The sequence below is a fragment of the Canis lupus genome, chromosome 16 (genome assembly GCF_011100685.1).
Source record: "Canis lupus familiaris isolate Mischka breed German Shepherd chromosome 16, alternate assembly UU_Cfam_GSD_1.0, whole genome shotgun sequence".
Taxonomy (NCBI): Eukaryota; Metazoa; Chordata; class Mammalia; order Carnivora; family Canidae; genus Canis; species Canis lupus.
In genome coordinates, this window is record NC_049237.1 from 46996981 (window position 1) to 47016866 (window position 19886).

The following is a 19886-nucleotide window of genomic DNA, read 5'->3' on the forward strand; positions in this document are numbered from 1 at the left end:
ATGGAGGAGTGGGGCGGGGCGTCTGTGGTGGGAAAGTACAGCAAGAGCAAAGGCAGACTGAGCCGAAGACCCCTTGCGCTCTTGGTGCGTGGAGAGTTGTCTGGTGTGGCAGGAGCAGATGGATCATGGGAGGGACAGGGTCAGCCCGGGTGAGCACAGCTACCTCAAGGCATGTGGCCCTGTGTTTCCCAATAAGGAAGGACTTGGTTTTGAGCATAGAGCAAGTTTTCTGGGCGGGGGCGTGGGGTGGTGGTTGAGGGGGGAGCTGATTGAGGCTTTGGAATGTTTTCTCCTTACATTTTAGAAAGTGCTAGATAATAACTGCTGGCCGGCCGGGTCCGGAAGAGCTGTGAGGAGATGTAAGAGCATGTGCATTCGTCGTTCTGACATGTGATGAGCGTTGCAGAAAGGACCGGATTGTGCTTTTGATGATAACCAGGCCTGCCTTTGAGGTGCTTTCATGTGTTCCTAAGAGCAAGTAATGCACAGGTATGAAAATACATTTTTTAAAGATTGTATTTATTCATGAGAGACCCAGAGAGAGAGAGAGAGAGAGAGAGAGAGGCAGAGATACAGGCAGAGGGAGAAGCAGGCTCCATGCAGGGAACCTAATGTGGGATTCGATCCTGGGTCTCCGGGATCATGCCCTGGGCCGAAGGCAGACGCTCAACCGCTGAGCCACCCAGGTGTTCCAAAATATTTATTTGCGCTTTCTCTTGTTTGTTTTGATCTGGTTTATAAAGAGAGTGATGAACAGGTTTACAGTGGATGGTTGTCCTTAATACGGATGCAAGCGTAACTTAGAGAACCACGAGAATGGTTGGCAGGGTGCCCCGAAACCATGTGTTAGCACAGCAGAAGTTTTCAGGCCAGGGTGTCCTGTTGGCTTAAAGAGTGATGGGGATCTCGCTGTCCCCTGGGGAGTGACACTGGCTGTTGGGTTAGGAGGCTCCTCCCTGCCCAGGCATGAGGTCAGCTTGCTCACATTCCCTGAGTATGCCTATGGAAGGACATGGAAGGGCTGGTTCATGGATCCTTAGGGTCAAGCCTAAACTACAGGGACTCGGGAAGCGCAGAGGAACCTGGTGAGGTGGGCTGCACCACGTTGAGCCTCCTTCCCATGTGCATTCCCTCAGCATGACTGAAGTCAAACCGGCACCCTCATCAGGGGTGGAGGCCGTGTCGGCCTGGTTGACTGGCTCCCTTGATAGCAGATCATGGGCATTTGCTGGGCTCTCCACTTCATTGTAGGGATAAAGTTTGAAGACCCTATCCAAAGGCCCTAGGTTTTTCTGGGTTCGATGACAATATATCACATTCTACATCTATTATTAACGGCTGCCTTCTCGACTCCGCTGATACATTTTGGAGTACTGTCATGTGTTTCTCAGGGCTCAGCAAAATGACTTTCCCGTACCCAATACTCGATAAGTCTTGGTTGCGCTAAATTGTAATGATTGACCTAGTTCTCCGTTTGTGATTTCCTGTCCAGACATGGGCCCATCTGTGGTACCTTAGAGCTAATAGGACCCATGTGCTGTGTTGCCCGGTAAGGAACAGGACCAGATGGCAGGTGGAAAGCACATCAGCCACGTTTGCATGTGCCTTGGGGTGTATCGGGGTGTTTCGCCTGGTCAGTCAACAGGGACCTGTTAAGGTGCAAGGACCAATGGCTCTCTGTTTATTAGCCAGCCTTGGACGAGCCTTCCAGCTGTTTCTCCGCCTCTTCTACCCTTTCCCTGGGGCACAGCTTCTCCCTCTTACTGATGGTTCAGACATACCTTGCATACCTCCTCTCTCTTGCCCTTTGCCATTCTTTCTTTTGTCTGGAATGTTTTTCCTTGCTTTTCACCTGGGGATCCCTCACCCCTCCACCCCACCCCACCCCCAATTCTTTGCAGTCTTCCAGAGTTAGCTCTTCTGGGCATTTACACAATACAGTAACCTCTCCCCCCCCCCCCCCAAATACCTTGGCAGCAGTGTTCACTCAGGTCACATTATTGTGAGGCTGATGCAGGGGTGTTGGGGGCAGGTGAGTCTGATGTGGAGAATGACCCGCAAACCAGTGGTGCTGAATGCCCCATTTGGTTATCACGGGCTGGGGCAGATCCTGAAGTGCATCATCTCAGGTTCTCCCATCCTCAGTTGGTTTCTCTATGTTACCTTCAGGACAAGATACCTCATTTTGGAGTTGGTTGCTCATGTGCCTCGGCCCATCACTGCAGCGTCAGCTCTGAGGGTAGAGATCTTGGCCTCCTCTCCTTTGTATCCCGCCCCCTGCCCCAAAGTCTTGTCATTGTGCTTGGCACAGAGGGCTCTTTACAGTACCTGGCTCAGTAAGGCTTTTTGTTTTTGTTTTTTTATTTTTTTAATTTTAATTTTTTTCAGTAAGGCTTTTTGAATGAAAAGTTGAATCAACTGTCAGAAATTCATTAACATCCTAAGCTCAATTCCTCTGGGATTCATCGTGTCATGAAAAGAGTAAAATTGTTCTTTTTTGGGTTGCATGCTTTTTGTAATCATTCCCCCCACTCCTCTGGCTTGTTTATCACTGATTCATAGTACGTTTTTTCCATCACAATGTATATAGTTCATGTCATCTGCTTTTCCCTCCCTGTCCCCTGCCCCCACTACGGGTTCTGCAGGAGGGATCCATCCACTTTCTTATCACTTGCTTGCAGCCCTCTTGGGAGCTTCCCTGGTATAATCTGAAATTGGCCCCTATACACTCCAGGCAGGCTGCTCCAGGTTGGCATGTGGCAGTTTTAATAAGCAAAGGGAACTTGCATAGGAGGGTTGTCTTGGAGGCAGCAAGACGATTGGATCTCTGCACCTGCCCATCAAGCCTTAGAAGTTTATATAGAGAGGCCTTACCTCGGTTCAGTCACATAGACCATGCAGGTGTTCTCAACATCACATCACTATCTCACGGCTGTGTCCTTGGAAGGGCTTCTGGGAGCAGGAAAGGCAAGGAGAACTCCTATTCCAAGGGCAGGGGGACGAGGCAAGGAGCCTCACATTGCTGGGGTCCAGCTCCCAGTTCAGCTGGCGGTTCTTTCTTTTCCATGACCTTCTCCAACACTTATCAATAAATAATTACCACATACTGTTATTTGCAGGGCACTGTGCTTGATGCCTGGGGAGGTTTAAAGATGAATAGGAGGAGATTCCTGCTCACAGGAACTTTGTATATACAGAGATATGCCTGTTTTCAAGTACTGTTCAAGCTTTGGGAACAGTCGGTGGGATATGAAGTCCAGAGAGTGGGACAGGCTGAGTTGTGGCTCAGATTTTGTTCAGGGGGCCTTGCAGAGCTGCTGGAGGACTCTGCGCCAGGTGATCTGATGGTTTGGAAGATTAACCTGGCCGCCACCCTGCAGGGCGGAGACCACACTAGTGTTCTAGAAGATGGACCCTGGCTACCCTCCTGCTCCTTGTGAGAGAATCTGCCTTTGTCCATTCTGGTATTAGATGGAGGCCTGGCTCCACATTTTAGATCTTCTTTGGGGAAGTCTTAGAGGAGACAGAAGCAGTCATCCCATGGTCTTCCTCCTTACGCAGCTCTTCCTCAGGGGAGCTCGGCCAAGTGCTGTAGTAGAGGATGTGGAGAAGTTACAGGTTGTGAGTGCCGAGGTTTGAATCCAGGTGTGCTTGACCCCCCAACCTGAGCTCTCCAGCACGTTCTGCTGCAACAGGGAGAGAGAAGGACACCAGTGTGGCCCTGGAAGGGGTTGACAGGTGCCTGTGTGGCACACTGACCCGCTCTGTTGTCCACACGTTTCTGACGTGCACTGTCTCCCCTACTTTCCTGGGCCAAGTTAAGGACCAAAGTGTCTTTTCCCAGCCTTCGTTCTGCTGAGTTAGATGGGTGGCTCCAGGGACACCAGCCTATTCAGGGAAGGAGGGACAGTCTTAAGTGAACTCTTCATTAACTCCCCAAAGAAGCCGTGCCTTTCAGCGTGCTTTACTTCTGTGCTGCAAAGGCAGTGCTCAGAGGACATGCTGATTAAGGGAAAATTAGGGTCGCTTGTTTTCCTGTTTTCCATATGGAAAGAAGGTTTGAACATGCAGTATGAGCCTGAGTCCATATGCTTTGAAATCTGTCCATGATTCTTGCTTTGCTGAATTGCAGACTCCATGCCATCTAGGTACTGGGGTCTGGGCCCAAGCACACCCAGCAGTCACAGCGTGATTTCTGCGCTTTTAGGTCTTTATTGCCTACTATGAATTCTTCTAGAAAATACTCGGAAAAGGTGATGGATTTAAAACTGCTCTTAGATTTTCATAATTTAGATGTATCTGGGGAGTCATTTATCCGTGCAGCTGCATACAACATTCTTATCTGTTTTTTTTTTTTTTGTGAGAAAGAATATTACCTTTGCATCTGTAACAGATTTCACAATGATTGTAGATTATTATTACTTTTTTTTTTTTTTTTTTAAGAAAAAAAATCGTTTCACACACAATTGTTAAAGCTGCTTGGGAAGCGTTCCTGGACATGACACGACTGGGTCAAAGGATGCTGTTGAAACTTTCTGGTCCCCGTGGCCACGCTGCTCTCTGGAGAGTTTGTTCCTTTTTATACTATAACCCACGTGAGATAGAAAGAGCTGTTCTAGATGTTTTACGTGTTTCCTCACCTAAGCCTTGCAAAGGCCTGTGAGAACAGATAGGGTGAGTAACCCGCCCAAGGTCACACAGCTCATAAGCAGACAGAGCCAGAGTTTGGAACGAGGCAGATCAACCAGATTCCATATCGCACACGGCTGCCTTTTCCACTCTGTTAGCTCCGGGCAGCCGGTGGGAGAGAATGAACAGAGTCATCCTGTGATGAGTCCCTACGGTCTGGATATAATGTCCTTGACCCTCGTTCTTGATGCATCGGATAGAATAGGTGCAGAATGGTTTTCCTGAACCCAAAGCCTTGGTCTGTACATTCCTAATGAAGCTGTGCAATTCCGAAGCAGTCATTTTTAAGAAAGAAGCACCAGGCTTTTCCCCAGTTCTCCCTTCTGCAGGCTGCAGGCTAAAAAAAAAGAAGAAGAAAAAAGCCAGGGTGGGGGGAAGTTGGTAGTGGGCAGCATTAAATCTTGTACCCATATGACCCCTCTTCTTGCCTCTTTGTCATCACCTGGTTGCCAGCAGCACCTGATGGACAGTGTCAGGTGCGGGGAGGGGGTGGGGGGGGAGGAAGGGGCTATAAAGTTTTGTTTAGGGACTTCAGATTTTAAACCCCTGTTTATCTTTGCTGCTGAATCCGGTGCAATAGATCTCTCTCTCTCTCTCTCTCTCTCACACACACACACACACACACACACCCCAACAAAAATGTTTTCAGCAGTGTAGCCCAGGGGTCATTCAGGGTCAAAATACTTCCTCTTTTAGAAAAGCCCCAGACAGCTCACTTATCTTCTTGTTCCATCCTTGTTTGTGGGTGGTTTGTATCCTTCATTGTACCTCCCTGAGAACAGACACCAAATGAAACAGAAAGTGTCGGGAAATGCTACCATTCTGGCTCTGTTTTCTTTCTGACCTGCAGCCCTAGGTGACCGGCGCTAAGGCTCCTGTTCCTGAAATGTTTCTGACTCAGGGAGGCGACTGTCAGACCTGGCAGCCCGTTCAAGTGAAGCTTGGGAAACACACCAGCTTTCTAGCATTTATGTTTTAGGACCCAGAGGGCACATGGAGATGAGTACTGACCTTTCCAGGTTGAGAGCCTATTTTTGGACACTTGGTTCTCATGATAACGGTGCTCAGTGGTGGGGAATCCGCTCTGGCAAGGACTAAGCCACCGCTTCTTCTAGAATAGTGGTGATGACAGCGCCTACCCCCTAGGCTTGCTGTGAGGGTTAATGAGATAATGTATATAAAGCATAGAGTTTAATACCAGGTGCATCATGGGTGCTCTTATAAGTAGTCGTTGCCATCCATCCCTACCACCATCATTATCTAGTGAAGAATCGGATAGCTTTTTTTTTTTCTTGGAGGCAAGTTTTGACTTTTTATTTTTTTTAAGTGTTGACTTTTTAACTCGTATATTTATAAACAGTTCAAGTCAGTAAATGTAAACTGCTTTGACCTTTATGGTTGGAAGGTCTCTGGGGGCTCTTCACCTTGACCATCATTAGCCTTAGTGTGTTTTCTTCCTTTACACTTCACATAGGAGAAATTGTGTGCCCCAGGACCTTTGAACTGAATTTCTGCCCATGTCCCACAGGATCTGAACCATGCAGTGTGCATTGCACTTCTCACGTCGCAATGATAGCTGTGCTCTTTCATTCAAAATTATATTAAGTAACTAAAAACAATGGAACAGGTAAACTTTCCAGACAATTCTTTGAATAAATGTGCATTTGTGCCACTACAAGTAAGTATTCAGTCTTTTTGGTTCCCACGATGGTTTTGCCACAGAGCAGTAGGGCTTCTAGGAAATGGGAGGGGGGTTCCTGTACTCATCTCCATGGCTCATGCAGTTCTCATGCATACCACACAAACCATAATAAAACCAATAAACTTGTTCTCACTTGATACGCATCAAAGTATTTTCTGTAATACATTTAATTTTGGAAATGAAATATTTAAAATGTTATACAAGAAGGAACAATGTCACTACAGATGTCATTATAAGGGAAGCCTAGGGAAGATATTTGAAAGACATTTTGCATCTTAAGGTTTTTCTTATTTTATAAATAAATATTTTATATATTAGATAGGTAAAATGAAGATCTATCCATATTGCCGGCTAGATCTACCATAAATGCAATAATCCTTTTTATTTATATATTTAAAAAAATTTTTAATAATCCTTTTTAAATGGCTACTTATGATTTCAGATTTTATAAAAATATTCAGCAGAAGTATTTCCCTACTTTTTAATGTGCAAAAGAAGTTTGCATTAAACTTTTCCATTTCGGGACTAAAACTGTGCTATTATTATTCACTAATTTAAGCGTAGTATGTGCCAGATTAATTTATAATGAAAGTACAGTTTAAGGAAGAAGATGATTTCCTTGTATAATATGGGAACACTAATATATTCCAAGGGTAGAAATAACTTGAGATTAATTACAGATCCCATATCTCTTATTTGCAATCCAAAAAGCTCTGAAAACTGAAGTTTTTTTTATCATGACTCATTTGGCAGTATGATCTGCCCTGAATTGGCGTGAAGCTCTTCGGAGCTTTTGCTAATCCCGATCAGTGTGAGTGTTCACGTTTTAACTGCAGAAATATTGCTGTGTTGCATTAGGGGTCCTGCTCTGGATATTGCTGGGGGCATTCTTGTTGTATGGTAGGTGCACCATATTGTCTCTCTAATATCCCCCCACTGGCTGCATTTTCAAACATACATACCTGGTCCAGGGATTTTGAATAAAAGAGCAACTATCTCCCATAACCAGAACATCCCCACATCCTGTTTTTTTTTTTTTCCAGGGACAGTCCCTCTTCACCTCTGTGCACAGGCAAGGGATGACTATTAATAAGGCCCCATTCACACTTAGAAGTGTTCCATTTTGGACAATGGATGATTTGGGTCACCGTGCTGACCATCTCTGCGCTCTCGGTAACGGGCAACGTGGTGCTGATGGGCATCCGTATGTTTCTAGTGAGCTGCCCTCTATACAGGTTCCACATTATATCTTGAAACCCTAAGATGACTTAGAGCATTGTTTATAGGAAATGATTTTTTAAATGGTCTGCCCCTGTGCTTCCTTAGATGGGATTCCCCACAGCATTTATATATCCCTTTTTTTATTATGGCAAATCATCGCTCCCCTTACTCTAATTCCTTGTGTATCCGCCTTCTTTGACTAGTTCGCAAGCCCATCTGTGTTCCCTCTGTCATCATCATTGATGCCTGGCATACGTAGAAAGCCCATGGTTTATTTATTAAGCCTCAGCCCTTGCCATGCTCCAGGACCTGGGGACACAGAGGTGAGCCAGCAGAAATGCTCTTGGGCCGCATGGAGATGGTCTTCAGGGGGGGCAGACAGATGTGAGGGCCTGGCCTGGCCCCGCCCAGAGACACTAAGGAGGCTCACAGAGGAAGTGGCCTTAGAGCTAGGAGGGGAGGAATGTGAGGTCAGGCAGTGAAAGGGGACAACGTGGGGGAGGCCTTGGGGCAGACCCGCTGGCTGGAGTTTGGGGAGTGAGGGTAATAGAGGGAGATGAAGCTGGAGCCAGTGCTTGTGGCACCCAAGGGGACTGAAAGAGACTATCTGTCCTTTCCCGGGGCTGTTCTGGCTGCAGGGTAGCTACCAGATGGGGGACAGGGGTGCAGAGAGCACAGAAGGGCTGCCGGGCACCGGCCCCACTGAGGGCTGGGATTGCTCCCGACCCACGGGGTCGCACTTCCTATTCCCACCGTGTGACAGTCACTCTCTTGGAAATGTGGGCTCCGCTCACAACTTAAGGCCACAGTGGTTCCTGAGACGTTCCTCCAGGTTAGAGCAAGCAGAGCTGAAGGCTGTCCAGGCTCCCGGAATCCTGCAAGCTGAGGAATCGTCAGTGAGAAATGAGAAGCAAAGCCCTCAGTCCTCAGTCGCATGGGCCTTTCTTGAGCCCAGACCTTAAGACCCTTTTGTCCTTATTCCGGTGTTCAGATTGTCCCAGATTTGGCTAGACGGAGCCCCTTCGTGTGAGCTGCTGGGTCCTCTTGCTGGGTCCCCAGTTCTGTACTTCTGATCCCCCCTAAAATGGCTCAGGCTTATCTTTTGCTTTCCCTGCCCTAGACCTGCCACCAGCCATTTTCCCACAAAGCCCTGATTCCTTTTAGTGGAGAATGGTGTTTAGAAACTAAGATTTGGGATGTTTGGGTGGCTCAGGGGTTGAGTGTCTGCCTTTGGCTCAGGGCGTGATCCCGGGGTCCTGGGATCGAGTCCCACGTCTCCTGCATGGAACCTGCTTCTCCCTCTGCTTATGTCTGCCTCTCTCTCTGTGTCTTTCGTGAATAAGTATTTAAAAATAGAAACGATGGAGTTTCTATTGAATATAATTTTACATATTCAATTATATATTTTATATATAATTTATATATAATTAAATATATATAAATTTATATATATGAATTTTATATATAATTGAATATATATGAAATATAATATAATATTTAAAAACCTTTTTAAAAAAAACAAAAGGAAACTAAGATTCGGGCATGATGTGTACCCATCACCAGTGGCCTGTTGCTGTCCCCAGACCCTCATAGTGGGTGGGGAATCTGTGCACAGTACACATACATGTATTTTTACATCTGCATGTATTTCTGTATCGAGATAGATGATGAGCTATGAACTCAGTCCTTATTCTGTACCGAGGCCCAGGGTTATTCTAGATTTCTTTCTTTCTTTGAACTTCCTTCTCCAAAAGTGAGGAGCCTGGCTCTCATTATCCTTAATGTATTAATTCATTGACTCAGTTCCTCTATGTCTCCAATCTCCAGCCTCCCCAAGGTGGTGAGGTTGCCCTCCCCACCTCATTCTTGGGGCTCCTGCACCCCAGATGGGATGGCTGCCCCTGGACAGGAGCCTAGCCACTCCACTTGTGCCCTGACACCCCACTCTTGGCTCCTGCCTCCCCCAGCATCTATCCTCACTGCGCCACATGGGCTGCAGTCCTCCCCACGCTACATACCGCTGCTTTCTCCCACCCAAGGGGACACCCTCTTTATGCCAGCACCCCACACTAGCATGCTTCTGCTCTGCTCCCCAAATGTCTGCTATTTGCAGATTGTTAGGGCTGCCATCACAGAGTACCACAAACTGGGTGATCACAGTTCTGGAGGCTGGAAGTCTGAAATCTCAGGGTGTTGGCAGGGTTGGTTTCTTCTGGGGGCTCTAAGGGGGAATCTGCTCCATGCGGCTCTCCTCCTGTTGGCAGTGGCTGTAGTCCTTGGCGTCCCTTGGCTTCTAGATGTCTCCCCCGAATCCCGGTCTCTGTCTTCATATGGCCTTCTCTTATATGTGTGTGTGTCCAGATTTCTGTCCTCTTATAAGGATACCACTCGTGTTGGATTTAGGGTCCATCCTGACCACCGAGTATGACCTCATTTTAACTTGATTATATCTGAAAAGACCCTATTTCCAAATAAGGTTATATTCACAGGTTCAGGGTGGACCTGGCTTTTGGGGCAACACTGTGCAAAACAGTACATTGGCTCTGTTCTGTTCCACCTAATGGGCTTTTGGATTAAATCCTCCATGAAGGGAGGGAGGGAGGAGGAAGGATAGAAGGAAACTCCATCGTTTCTAGAAGAATGTTCTTTATTGCCATATTATACTTACTCTGTGACCTGAAGTTAGAGCACTCTGCTGCCAGCAGGGCTGTTGGAAACCTCTGGACTTGGTGCGAACGCAGGCTGGCACTTGTTAGGATGTGACTACGATTCCTCACGGGACTGTACCCCTCAAGACACCCTGTGCTATAATGTATGGCAGCTTTTTACTCACTGTTGAGCAAACCTCTTCACCTGGTCTGGTGCCACTGAGGTTGGGGTCCTCCCCTGTCCCCTGGGTGCCCGGTTCCAGGCCAAACAGCCGTGTGTTGGTGTGCGTTGTCAGTTCCGTGCCAGCCTCCGTGGGGGGCAGCTGGGGTGCGTGTGCAGGGTGAGCTCTGCACCCTGTGCCAGGACCCTGACTCAGCAGCTGTGGGGGCGCTGCCCGGGGCCCAGCGCATCCTAGAGGCCTGTTGCCCTGATAGTTGAAAAAAAAAATGACCTCCACACCTGGCTTCCCCCACACACACACTTATTCACTTGTATTATATTCCGAACTGTATTAACTTATATATTACATATATGGAACATACAAAAATACATAGGCTATATACTTACATATATTAGCTCTATATTAATGTGTATTCTGGTCGATTTCCCATACAAATGAGATACTCTTCTAGAATCACAGTTTTTCATTATTTGAGTCTACCGCCTGTTACTTAACCATCTCCCTCCTGTCTGGTGTTTGGATCAATTTATATTTTTTGCTGTTGTAAATCCTGCTCCATCAAATATCCTTGACCAAAAATTTGTGACTGTGGAAACTATTAATTATTCAAGATCCACTGTTGACCAGATAGTAGATGAGGCACTTTACACATCTGATTAATCCTACCACAGACTCTTAGGAAGTTATCCCCATTTGGCAGATGAGAACAGTGAGGCATAAGGAGCTGGGGTTCTGCTACCCTCTGCATTTGGTACCTGAAGCAGTGCCCCGGGAGTGGCTGGGGTTGCCGAGGGGAAATACTCCTAGACCTGTGTGGAGAAAGTGGAGGAGGCTACTAAGAGATTTCTGAGCTTTTAGGGCAACAGCAGGTTAGAATTCTTAGGGTCACAACTCCCCAGTCCTAGTCTCATATAGGACATGGTGATAAGGATGTGGGTCTAGCTCCTTGGGACACAGGAGCTTCCAAGGCTTTCCCTGGTCTCCACCCTGCTGGTTGGGTGACCATTCTGTCCCTGAGTCATGGAGCCTGTCAGCCCTGCATCGTGGCCACTGTGCTATTCAGTGACAAATAAGGATGGTGCTAGGCCCTGTGAGATCACAATCGCTTATTAGGAAGTTCCGGGTCAACTTAATTAGCTAAGTAAGAGTCAGGTGAGATCAATTAACATCCACCTATTTCTTGGGGCTGTTATATCCATATAAGCAGGATGACTGTTGTGGTCATAGTCACTGCATTGGTCAGGGAAAGCTTTTGGGGAAGGGTAGATTTGAAACTGGCCCTTAGTTGCAAGAGGAAGGTGAGTTGGTGCCGAGGGACGTACAGATGCATGCAGGTTGGCGTGGTGTTTGCAGGCATGAGGTTCGGCACTCGTTAGAGGTCCTGCTACTAAAAATGAGGGAGAAGCAAAATGCCCTCATGGCCCGTGCTTGCTCTTCATACACATTGGCGGGATGGAAATCGACAAGCACCCCAAATGCTTACCATCTGAGTGTTTTTCAGTGCCCTACACAAATGTTCGTGTGAGGCGTACATTGAGGTGATAGAGTGACAGCTGTCTATGGGTCTCATGTGTGCTCCTGAAATAGTTCTTGGGGCTCATCAAGAATCACTCATATGTGAAATTTAAGATCAACATAGGGGAAGGGAAGGAAAAGTAAAATAAGATAAAATCAGAGAGGGAAAAAAATCAGAGAGGGAGGCAAACCATCAGAGACTCAAGTCTAGGAAATAAACTGAGGGGACGGAGGTAGGAGTTGGGGCCTCTGGGTGACAGGCATTAAGGAGGGCACATGATGGAATGAGCCCTGGGTGTTGTATGCAACTGATGAAGGGCTGACCTCTACCTCTGAAACTACTGATATACTATATGTTAATTAATTGATTTAAATTTAAAAAAAAAAAAGGAAAAGGGAAAAAAAATAGGCTGGGCAGGGCACATTTTCTTCCACCCCCCTACCCCCCAAGACCCAGATGGCCTGTGCTCTGGGCCAGGTGACCCTGCCTTATGGCAGAAGCAGAAACTAAAATCAAACAACTGTAAAATACCCCCAGTGACAAACAACAAACCTGGTTCTCTCCTGTTGCTTTCTTAAAGTGGAGATGCAGGTGGAGGGGTGAAAAGTAGAAAAATAGTTTTATTTGGGAGTGGGGAAATACTGTTGTCCTGGTACAAATGACAAAAATAAAGCTCTGGCTGGACAGGATATGCAGTATGTCTTGCTGATTCCACCAGCCAGGAAGGTACTGACAGGGGCAGGAAGTATGGAGTAGTGGGGGGTGGTGAGGGGTATTGGAGGTTGGGAAGCTGCTTTTGCTTCTTTTCTTTTCTTTTCTTTTCTTTTCTTTTCTTTTCTTTTCTTTTCTTTTCTTTTCTTTTCTTTTCTTTTCTTTCTTTTCTTCTTTTCTTTTCTTTTCTTTTCTTCTTTTCTTTCGATTTTATGTATTTATTCATGAGAGACAGAGAGAGAGAAAGAGAGGCTGAGACACAGGCAGAGGGAGAAGCAGGCTTCATGCAGGGAGCCCGATGTGGGACTCGATCCTGGATCCCAGGATCACAACCTGAGCCAAAGACACCTGCTCAACCACTGAGCCACCCGGGCATCCCCAGGGAAGCTGCTTTCTATGCAGTGTCCCTGGAGCAGTGCTTGCTGGCCACCGGCCTCTCTCTGCCCTGGCTTGGAGCCCCGTCAGCCCAGGCTCCCAGTGTGGACACTGCGTCAGACTGGGAGGTGCTGGGCCTTCCACGCCTCTTTATGTGGACCCCAATTTGACTTTGTGGTCAAAAGACCAAGTAAAGGCCTAAGACCTATTTTATTTATTTATCTATTTATTTATTTAAAGATTTTATTTATTTATTCATGAGAGAAACAGAGAGAGGCAGAGACATAGGCAGAGGGAGAAGCAGGCTCCCCGCAGGACTTGATCCCAGGACCCCGGGATCACTCCCTGAGCCGAAGGCAGATGCTCAACCACTGAGACACCCAGGTGCCCTGCCCCTTCTGTTTAAATGTGAACTCAACCACTCAGTAGCTCTGTGACCTTGGGCAAGTTACCAAGCTTACGTATCTCTGTCTCTTCATCTCTAAAATGGAGATATTTAGTAGCATCTACTTACAGGATTGTGGTAAATCAAGTGAGTAAACTAATACAACAAGCTGAGAACTTGCTTGGCGCTGTGGAGCATTTAATACTCATCAGCTATTCCTCATATCATTATCATGTAGCATGGGATTCTGGGTGCTCTGTACCCACCCGCTGGTGGTGTTTTCAAGGGCTTGCAGGTCTGAACAGGGATAAGAATTTCTCACACAGAATCTCCCTTACTTACCAACAGGTTGCCTTCCAAAAGATGATTAAGCTTGCAGAGCGAGTCTGGCCTTTTAAAACCAGGGTTTTCTCAAAACAAAGCCCCCAAACCAATAAAAAAGAACAACTAAACAAGCAAAAAGAAAAAAATCTAAAAATCACAAAAACAATAAAAATCACTAAAAAACCCAGGCTTTTCTCGAAATAGAATAGTTTCAATGTCAGGTGGCCTTTTCAAAAGCCCCACAAGGGTGTCCTATGCAGATATTTTGTTTCTTTACCAGACACCTGACCACTCACTATGATTTGGAAAAACTAGAACTGGCCTTGAAACTCTGTCCATCTTTGGGGGCAAACGGTTCCTCCTTCACACCAGCCACATTTCAGGTGTTCAGTAGCCACCTGTGGCTGGGGGCTCCGCTGTTGGACTGTGCAGGTACAGGACGTGTCCAGAATTGCTGGATCGGGCTGGTCTATATTTATTGGGTGCCTCCTGGATGCAAAATGCAAGACCGCACAGATGTACATATTAACATACAATGTTAACAGGTGTGTCCGGCTTGGCGGGAACATAGGATGTATATTGGAGGCAGTATTTTAGGAATTCAAGGGACGTTTTGAGATGGTCAAGATCGGCTTTGTGGCAGAGATGGCATTTGAACCAGCTGTGAAGCGGTGGCTGGCTGTTTCCAGGCTAGCCCTTTCTCCCCAGTGTAGCCCCCGTGGATCTAATTGCCCACCCAACACTGGAAGCCTGGAGGAGTTTGAGGAGGGGAAGGAGTCAGCAATTCAGAAAGAAGAGCCTGGCAGTGGCTTCTGCTTCTCTCTCTGAAGTGAGAGGCCAGACGCTTTGCTGGGATTGCGCTTTGCTGGGATTGACGAGTGTGGAAGTGAGTTGGGCAGTGTGAGGATGGAAAGATCTGAGATCAGCAGTGGGAGCTGATGAGGGAGATGCAAAAAAAGATGTGCAGAAATTTGAAGGCTCGGGTGAGGTGATACACCAGCAATGTGTCATGGTAGAGTCAGGCCTGGGGGTTAGTGGGCCCAGGCAAGGGTTTCCCACATGAGGCAGCAGGAGGGAGGAAGTGAGACCCATTTGTAGTGGGGAAGGGCTAGAGCAGCTGTGTTGGGCAGAGAAGAGGGCCACGGGGTAGGTAGGCGCTCTGGGGACAGGGGACAGGGGAGCGGGGCTGGTTGGGCAGGGATGGATGGCAGGGCTCTGGGCCCCACGTCTGAAGAGCACGTATCTGCCTCGACAGAGCATGTCCAGTGTTTTTTCAAGGCCTGCCCTCTGGATGGAGAGAACTCCTGTTCTCTTTAGGCCGCATCGAGAACTGTTTCCTAGAATGACCGTTGGCTCCCCACAGTTATGGAAAACTGGTGATGTATTTTGGTGTCTTTCGAGCACCCATGTGGAGGCCCTAAGTCAGTTTCGGTTGCAGTGATGCAGTGCAAGTCCCTATCAGAGGCTAAATCACACTGTTTCAGGGACCAGAGTTAGTTTGTGGTCAGAGGCAGGGAAATTTTTGTAAAGTAGCTATGGTAATCTCTTCTAAAAGGATATAGAAAACACGTCCAATAAGAAAATTGTGGGTAGAACAGGGAATATGCAAAACTATAATTTGGATGATTCTCAGTATGGGAAACTTGTTCCGTGGTATTTAAAGGCATTTTAGAATTTTAATTTCATACGTATTTATATTCTATTCATGATGAAATCTATTCGCCATGGGCGTCCTCGTTTTCCTATGACTCATTTGGAGATGTTTATCATACATAGAGGATCTGGAAGGCCATTGAGCTGGTGGTACTTACTGAGTGGCAGTGATATCCACAGGTAGCTAGCTGCATATCTGAATTGCCCTGGGTTAATAAAAAGAATTCCTGGTTCCTAAGCCCTGGAAATTCTTACTCAGTGAGTCTTGATGGGACCAGGGAGTCTTTTTTTTTTTTTTTTTTTTTTTTAATTCCTCGGGTAATAATGTAGCAAGGCAGTTTGGGGGTGCTAGTATAGGTGGATGGAAAAGTATAGAAAAGTATAATTAGGGGTGGTGATACATTGAGGGCAGCCAGTTCTGGCAGTCCTGCCCTCATCACTCAGAATTGAGCTTTTTTTTTTTTTTTTTTTTTAGATTTTATTTATTTATTTGATGGGGGGAGCATGATTGGTGGGGGTGGTGCAGAGGGAGAGGAAGCTGGACACGGGGTCTCGATCCCAGGACCCCGGGATCATGACCTGACCCGAAGGCAGAGGCTTAACCGACTGAGCCACCCAGGTGCCCCAAGGTCGAGCTCTTGAAAAATCCACATAGTAGGAGAATTCATGGTTGAGTTTCTTAAAACCTTGAGGAAAACTGGGCTAGAGACTTAAAATTATTTAATGAGCCCGATGCACATCTTTTCAAAGTTCAATATAACAGTAAGTGCATGGAATGAGGATTGCATCAGTGATAACAACAGTGGATGTCACGCAATTGATTTCCACTGCGAATTAACTCTCCAGAAGTTTAATAAAACTTTTTGAAATTGGTTTCGCATCAGTGCAGGTAACATGTATGTGGACAGGGATGTTTTCTCTGTCACTCATCTCAGTGTTAAAATGTTTTCCTGATTTCACGACCAGTAACCGTTGATTTCATCCTCCGGGGCCCCAAGAGTTTGCAGAGCGGAGGCAGCGAAGTATTAAGTGCAGCCAAATGGGGGCGGGTCTCAAACCCCCACCCTCAGATACAGGGCCCTGTTATCTGAGCTCTGAACATGTTGTTTCCATGCCCCACACTTGTTAAACTTCTCTCATGCTTTTCACTTCTGTCTTCCAGGAGTCCTTCCTGTTCTAAGGTTTGCCATATCCTTCTCTTCCAATTCCTACTTTGCACCATGACCCTCCCCCCCCTTGCCCTGCCCCCCACAGGCTCACACACATCTGTGCACACACCTGGGGAATGGTTTGGCTGAGGAAAATGCTTTTTTATACCCTTTTGACCATAGTACCAGGATAATATAATATAAAATTGAAAAAAAAAAAGCTTAATAAAACAACCTTACTCTCATCTGGGGGACTCCCATAGTATGTATTCTGTGTTCACATACATTAAGATTGAAGCACCGTAAATTGATTTCACGAGCCAGTGTTTTCCCAACACTGGAGGTTTTTGGTGTCCTCTTTGGAATCAGGTGGATCCGGATTTGAATCCCAGCTTTACCACTTAATGGTTCTCCAGCTTGGTAAGCAGCTTCATTTCCTTATCTGTAAAATGGAGATAAGATCCTATACCTCATGTAGCTGGTTTGAAGATTAAATGAAATAACGCACAAAAAGCCCCTGGCCCAGTGTCTGATTCCTAGGAAGCGCTTGAGCGAGGTGTTGGGGCTGATGATGGCAAGGATTTTCAGTTTTCAACTCCAGCTTCCTCTCAATTCACATAATTTTGAACTGGAATTTTTAACTTTGGCCAAAAGGGTACAGAGGTCAGCGTGAGGAGTGGAGAACATCATGCAAACGGAGCTCGCACTTGGGGAAAGATGCCCTCGTGTTCAGGAAGAGCCACAGCCTGGACCAGAGCAGTAGCTCATTGGCTCACCTCCTTGCCTGTGTTTGCCCCCGTGTGACTGCTGCCTGTGTCACCATAGTGCCACACAGCCGGTCTCCAGCTCACACCCAGTGGTTTCAGTAGCCTCTACACAACCTGGGCGATTTGGAGGGGTGGGGGGGATCGTGAAGCCTTGGTCCCTTCTCTGGGGCCTTGGGGGATTGGACATGTTTTTTTCTCTTCCTGAAGTCACCTTTTCAAGCTATGCTTTCCCTCCTCTGTAAGATGGGGATGACTATATTTAAGTGACAAGGGCCACAGTGTGGGTTAGCGACAATTTCTGGTAACCAACCAGCCTGCCCACCTGCGCACCTGCTCCCCTGCTCACCTGCTGCCCTGCTCCTGACTCTCACGAAGCTCCACCCACATAAGTCAGTTGCTCCGCCCACGTCAGGAGACCCATCTTCCCAGGTTCCTGGCTCTGCCTTCACCTTTGCCTGGCTTCCTTGCCACCCCCTCTGCACCTGGACTATTCCTGCCCATCCTATAAAGTCTTCTTGTGCCGCAAAGCTTTCCCTTACAAACCCATCCAATGGTGATTTATGTATTCCTCACCAACTAGTTGATGCACTTGGCAATTAATCGTGTACTGCCTCTGCCGTCCCTGGTGCAGTCTTTTATTATCATAATTATAGTATTATTAGGTAGCTTTATAGGATTAATGTCTCATACCCCCAGTTCACTTATGAATTCCTTGAGGGTAGTGATCCTGTCTCACACATCTCTGAATCCTCCGCATTGAGCAGAGCCCCTTGCAGTAACATGTGTTTATTTTTTTTTTTTAAGATTTTATTTATTTATTCTTGAGAGACACAGAGAGAGAGGCAGAGATGTAGGCAGAGGGAGAAGCAGGCTCCATGCAGGGAGCCTGATGTGGGGCTCGATCCCGGGACTCCAGGATCACGCCCTGAGCCAAAGGCAGATGCTCAACGGCTGAGCCACCCAGGTGCCCCATAACATGTGTTTAATAAATGTCTGTGGGTAACACCGGATGACTGGGTCCTGCAGACAGGACCTGCCCTAGAAGCAGGGTCCGCTGGTTAGAGACGTGAGAGAAGTTTTCATGCATGAACAGAGGTTGGAGCTAGCTTTTATTAGGAGGGCAGCATTTCCATCAGTTGGTCAGAGGGGTGGGCATGGCTATGGAGGGAGGGCTGCTAGGTGACAAGACCCCTCGAAGGTTACTGATAAAACTAATAAATGTCTCAGCTGCGGAAGAAATGGGATGGGACGCTGCTGTGGTCAGTGTTGGCGACAGACTCACACCGAAGCCCTTTCTGCTGTCTTCTGTCTTCCATGGCTTCTGTTGAGTAGCAACCATAAGGCCTCTGGTCTTGTGGTTTTTGTTACTTGTACTTTGAAGGTGATGCCTGTCTTTTTTTCCCTCTAGCCATCTTTAAGATTTTTCGCTATGGTTTTGGTTTTCAGCACATGTACTATAGTGTGGTTTTATTTGTATTTATCTGTTTGGGGTTTGTAGTAAATTATTTAAATATGTGGTCACTGTCTGCAAATACCGCTCTTGCCTCATTCTTTCTCTTTGTGGAACTACAGACTGCCCATATTTTAGATCTTTTTACCTCTAAAATAAAAAATGCTATGGATTTTATGTTCTTTTTAACGTTTCCCACCTTTTGTCTCTAAGTGCTTCATTCTGTTTATTTCCTTCTGACCTATCTTCTTTCTACTATTTCTTTATCGGGGTGTCTGATCTATTAGTAAACCCACCGTTTGAGTTCTTAATTTTAATTATTTGCCCTTTAGCTCTAGAATTTCTTTTTTTACTTTCTAGTTCTCTGCCAACATTGTCCATCTTGTCTTTTAGTTCCTTGAACATGTGAGGCATACTTGTGTTAAAGGCTGTGTCCGAAAACTTTTGGTATCTCTGTATCCCTTATGTCTGTTTAAGACCCATGTCTGAATCCCTGTGGGTCTGTTTTTGTTGTTCATATTTCATTGATTTTTTTTTTATTTCATCGCCTTTTATCCTTGTGTTCTCAGCTATATTGCTGGTGTATGAAAAATTCCAGAGATAATATAAATCCTAGGATAATGTTATCTTCCTCAAGATATGATTACATTTACTTCTGGGAGTTCCAGGTTATTTTAATTTGATCAGGGATTGAGGTGATTCAAAGCTCGACTTCAGTCTTTGAGGTTAGTCTATTTCCATTTAGTTTTATCCCAAACGAAGCTTGGGGGTGGTGGCGGGTGAGTGTGTGGTTTCCAGGACTCCCTATTCCTAGTTTAGGTCCTGATCTTCAATTCTTGTCCTCCTGGTCACCCGAATGTGTCAGAAGCTTTGCTCAGCTTCTGTGCCCTGCAGCCTTCTATCCTGGAATTGGCAGATGCCTCCAGGCTAGGGTAAGAGTGCTCCAAACATCAGGTTTACCTTCCTGGGTTTCTTTCTTCCCCCAGATCCTGCTCTCCTACTTGTTACTTCCCTGATCCTTTTAAACAGATTTTTAAAAAAATGTTTTGTATAGGTTTTCTTGTTATTCACCTTGGGAGTTAGGTCTGAATTACCTATTGTGTCATTACCAGAAG

The 19886-nt window shown here is 46.5% G+C and overlaps 1 protein-coding gene across 7 annotated transcripts in view; it reads left to right on the plus strand.

Moving 5' to 3' along the window:
* The window catches only part of IRF2 (interferon regulatory factor 2), a 79827-nt gene that overhangs the window by 15136 nt on the left and 44805 nt on the right, over nt 1–19886 (plus strand). The window contains exon 2 of one of the 7 annotated variants that reach the window (XM_038560430.1): nt 305–489. The exons of the other annotated variants lie outside the window; for them this stretch is intronic. The gene's annotated coding sequence lies outside the window, so the exon portion shown is untranslated. The remainder of the gene's footprint in view (nt 1–304; nt 490–19886) is intronic. 7 annotated transcript variants of the gene reach the window in all.